At 44.3% G+C, this 5,231-nt stretch overlaps 1 protein-coding gene across 1 annotated transcript in view; it reads right to left on the bottom strand.

The window, feature by feature from the left end:
- The window catches only part of bdnf (brain-derived neurotrophic factor), a 10,965-nt gene extending 6,462 nt beyond the window's left edge, over window positions 1-4,503 (bottom strand). The window contains exon 1 of the mRNA XM_076292889.1: window positions 4,228-4,503. The gene's annotated coding sequence lies outside the window, so the exon portion shown is untranslated. The remainder of the gene's footprint in view (window positions 1-4,227) is intronic.
- Between the last annotated feature and the right edge of the window lie 728 nt (window positions 4,504-5,231).

Genomic DNA, 5,231 nt, shown 5'->3' with positions numbered 1-5,231 from the left:
GGCCTGAAAGCCGCGTCATTTCGCAGCATAACAACCCTGATGACGTCTCTGGCCGTCTCCCTTGGGGGGCTGAATGGCAGGGGGAGGTGGAGAGGGAGGGATGGAGAGAAGAGGAGAGAGAGAGAGAGAGAGTGTGTTTGGGGGCAGGTCTACTCATCTTGCGCCAATCGCACCATCTCTCCTCCTGAATGAGTCTCCTGCTCTCAGCAGGGGGCAACAAACCAGTTTTTTTTTTTTTTAGTTCTAACTCATTCTAGCCTGTTTCCTGTTCCCATCAAGACAATCAATATGGCTCATGCTCTCACTCACCCGCCGGTTAAAACGCAATCTAGCCCACGCAAGTCCCACTGTCACTCTGGGGCTCCATCAGAATAACCCAGCCTGCTTCATACACCACATCTCCACAGAGATGATTATTTTCCTGAACGTGCCGGTTTCTTGATTTCTACCTCTGCAAAATAAATATGTTTAACGTGTCACAAGTTGGGACAATGCAACGTCAACTCTCAAGGGTCAATTATTGAAACTCTCAAAGGGTAAAATTATTGAATTTCCCCTTGGGGATCAATAAAGTATCTATCTATCTATCTATCTATCTATCTGAAAAGAATGTGTCCTTTTTAAACTCAGGGAAGGCTATGATCAATACCGATTACAACATTCCATCTAGCTTGAGACACCCTTGCCAAATAGTCCTTTGGTTTATGCCTGGCAAAGAGCTTACAGTCTGATTCGAAAGGCGGTTTTAAGTGTCAAACTGTCTGGGAACAAATCCTATCCATGCTGATGTCCCCCAAGGCTCAGTGCTGAGACCCCTCTTTCTTTTCTCTCACATCAAACTGCACACACTTACTAACACACATACACACACACACACACACACACACACACACACACACACACACACACACACACACACACACACACACACACACACACATACACACACACACACACATACACACACACACACACACACACACACACACACACACACACACACACACACACACACACACACACACACACACACACACACACACACACACAAAGCCTTAGAGTGCAGCAATCCCAGTTTTCAACACTTCTGGTACATCAAAGACACACACAAGATCCTGCTTGTCATTTGCACTGCAGATAACTCAACTAAGCCTGAAAAAAGGTGCATTTCACTTCATAAAGCAGTTTCTGTTTGCAACCCCTTCTTGCCTTTTCCTGCTAACCACACACACTGCAACATTGCCCTTAAGGTGTCTGTTGTATCACTGTCAGCAACACAGAAAAAAAAACACAGTGTACAGGGGAGGAAAGATAATCCCTAAAATATTAGTGCTGTTGGATAATTAATCTAAGTACACAGAGTGCTTTGCCAAAGTTTGGCTCATGTGATTGATCTCTTGTTTGGCATGGCTCTATGGTCTTTGATATGTGAAAAGCGGCAGTGTGCACCTGTTCATTTGTGTTCCGCCAGGCAGGTAAGGCAGGGCGGGCGGCTGGCTCACCTTTGCATGGCTCGTCTCGTGTGTCTCTGTTTGCTCATGTCTCTCAGCTATTAACACAAACTCCACTCATACCTGACAAAAGAGTCCTGAGATAGAACCATGTTTATCTTCAAGTTCTCTATGTCTACAGGAATACCAGTAGAGAATAGTTACGAACCATCTCTCAGTGTCCATTCCCAACTATACAATAAATATACCAAATTCAAGTGTAAAGTCGCCTGCTCCCTTTGACATAAATGCAGCAAAACTTATATCTGAGGCACAGTGCACCCCATTTTCCATTCCTTACAAGCTCAGGTAGTATTTATGTATGCAATTCTGAACTACATACAAGCTTATCAATTACAACATTTACTTTTTCCATGGTCACACTTGGCAACTTCAGACCTCCACACACATGGCATACACAGGTCTCCCGGGGCAACCACACGACCAGTGTGAGGTAGACTACATTGAAGAAGCCTTTCAAGGCATGGCAACAATTTTGGAGAGTTAAGAGTACCTCCTGACTGCGACGTCACACTAAGTGTTGCAAGGTGTATTTTGGACCTTTCCATGGTGACAGACAGTATCTCGACAATCAATCTGGTACAGCTGCTTGCATAGTGTACTGATGGGACAATCTCGAGCAAAATGCGTCCCGCTGGCCCTATTAGTTCCAATTTATTCCTTGCAAGTCTGTGTTCGCATGCCTTCGGACTGAGTCACTCATTCTCACCGTCCCATCCCAAAAACACCTGCGCAGTACTCTCTGGCACACAGGCGAACGGCTCCACTGTCATAATTCTCGCTGTTTAATGACAGACCATCCGATTGCCAAGAGGTACATTTCAAACAGTTCGCACGGGGGAAAAGACCGTGGCAAAGCAACACCAAAGCATCAAGCATCAGTAAGCATAACTGAAAGCGCCCTCGGTCTAATCGGGATGCAAGCCTGTGGAGGGGGGGGGGGGGGGGCAACTTCGCAAATTAAACATTCGCGTTTGTTATTATTTATTCATAGCGCACCGGTCTTCGCGTAATAGGAGAAAGGACAGGCATTCACAAGACCGGGACACATCTTCCAGTATGTGTTTTTTTCTCTGTTGAGTGCTGTTTTCCGCATCGTTTCCCCTCCTCTCCGGTGGGTTTCCATCGCGCCCTAGCAATGTTCAATGGAATATTACACGCTCGCTATAAAAAAGATAAAATAAATTGAGATATCAAACTCAATGTAGATGTTAATAATGTGAGATCAACTATGTCCTTCATATCAAACCGGAAACATTGAGTAGAGGACCATGAAACATCTTCGGCTCCACTTTGAAGAACAAGCCAATCGAAAAACACGCAGACGGACTTTGCCAGGACCATGCAGTAGATGGCGCATTTGACTGTGTAAATCGCAGACACTCAAGCCCAGCTAAAGGGCCAAACAAGCTGTAGTATGTCAACCACACACACACGCGTGCGCGCGCGCGCGCGCGGGCGCGCACACATGCACATAGAAGAACACAAGCTGCTGGTGGGGCAAGGCAAACTGACAACCATCGACATACGTTCAGACAGATAGCCAGTGAGAGTCGGACATACAGACAGACATATAATAGATTATCTACTGCAAAAGAGTGTACATTTTATTATAAGTTCACTGTGATGTGCATGATCAATTGAATGTGTTTATCTTCAATTCTAAATTAGACTACACATTAGGCAAGTCTTTTTGTTTAACTTCAAAACCATCACCCAAGATTTGGTTCACTTTCTGCCCTGCTCTGGAATCCGAGGTGTCTTCTCAGATTCCGTCTAGGGGAACTTTTCTAGATCGTCACGGCGGTCTAGATAGTTGGGGTGATACGGAACGGAAACATACGAACAAGTCTATATTTAGCCACGCATCCATTGCATATTCCTTATTCATCATACACATACACGTCTGACGACGCATATTGAGTTTATCACGAGTTTACATCACCACTCAGAATGGGAGTTTGTATCCTATTCATCTTTGCGTTGTCATCTTGTCCCGTTTATAGGAGACCTAGACTCAACACCAGTAGGTAAACCTATGCGTAAGGTCTCAAGTTTCCAATGAGGTCTTAATGAGCACACCAAACTAAAATTGTTTAACCTAAGCATTTTGCTTCCAGTGTGTGAGAAACAATAACTTTAACGACTGATTATAGTTCCTAGTACGAGCAAAAAGAATTAGGACATTCATCACATATCTCCACGAAATTCCACTAATGCTTTTACAGTTCTGACACCGCATATTTTATTAACGCAAAGATGGGTTAAGGTTGCAGGCTAGAAATACCGATACCTATGTGATTTGGGATACACGAACTGATAGTTAAGGCAACATCCCTCTGTAAATTACTGTTAGAAAATTCGCATGATATGAATTTCAGTGATATTCAGTATTCAGTAATATTATCTAATGCAAGATGCCTTTGACGCTAAGAGCTCATTTGGATATTGACAGAAGCATCGAACACTCTGCCTCCACTGACCCCTTTCCTGTTACACATTAGAAATTCAATCAACATAATAACGGCGTTTCTTATTAATGAACGCGAAGATAAGGTTTCACTCCGCTCTTTCAAACTGCGCCCGAGTCGGTGCCTTTCCCGGGGCCACCACTTGATTACTTCTAGTTGAACTCCGCCGTCTGCTTTCCCAAGATTTGAAAAAAAAAAAAAAAAAACACTACGAAAGTCAGAGAAAAACAGGCAACACAGCCTACCTCTTACTGTCCAGTCGTAAAAGAGACCAATCAACAGGATCGAGTCATCTGGGATGTTTTGGAGAACGCGCTGCGTAATTGTTATGGTTATTTCGTTGTATTTCCCTTCCTTTTTCTCCGGCAGCTTCACGTTGTGTCTTCAGCTTTGGAGCAAATAGATTAAATTATTGATGGTGGAAATTGCATGGTTGAGGTAACGGACTCCCATGACTGAGCGTATCCTTTGCAGATGGGTTTAGGCGGAAGGGGTGCATGCTAGCACACAAGACGTTGCGCGACCGGAGACCTCTTGAGCTTGAAATGACGACTTCATAGCGCGCAACTACAGTAGGCTAACTAACTCCGGCGTGACGTTGCAACATGTGACTCCACTACCGGCTGATGCTCGCCAACCGAGTGCATGAGTCTGAAGTAACATCGGAAAGTCTCCGCGTACCCACCCCCTCCCTCTCTTCGTCAACCATTCAACATCACCGCGCGTAATGCTTATAGAATGCTAAAGAAATACCGCGTTTTACTCATCCTGGATGCAGTCGTACCAGGTGAGGATGTCCAAACGGAATGCTATTTTTGCATTTGCTGCAAAAATTCTCTTCTTGGGTATTCCGGTTTGGCGGACCGGGCTTGGAAGATCTGTCGGTGCAGAATAATCCATGCTATCAAGTTTACCAGTACCGTATCACTTTGCAGCTTTGGTCACCTATGTTCTCAACTGCATGTCTGGTGAATTCTTCATGGTAGCAAATACTATAAAGACACAGAAACTACAAACAACAACACACTCATCCCATTTGCGGTTGTAGGCTACTGCTCATTCAGTATAGAGGCTTTATAGAAATCTTTGTTCGAGTATTACTTCGGACAGTTGAGTCGGTTGGCCACAGGACATACAATAAGGTTCAAACAAACAGAACTCAATTCTAAAGTCAGTTATCATTTTCATCGAATCGGAGCCATGCATTTACATTGCTTTCGACGTGTAGTTAGAGTTTTTACACTTTTTT

The sequence above is a fragment of the Alosa pseudoharengus genome, unplaced genomic scaffold, assembly GCF_046254945.1.
Source record: "Alosa pseudoharengus isolate Yale_2024_CS ecotype anadromous, Long Island Sound unplaced genomic scaffold, YU_APseudo_1.1 YU_APseudo_1.1_scf_19, whole genome shotgun sequence".
Classification (NCBI taxonomy): Eukaryota; Metazoa; Chordata; class Actinopteri; order Clupeiformes; family Clupeidae; genus Alosa; species Alosa pseudoharengus.
Note: the sequence above shows the minus strand (reverse complement) of the source record. Positions and strands in the feature narration are given on the sequence as shown.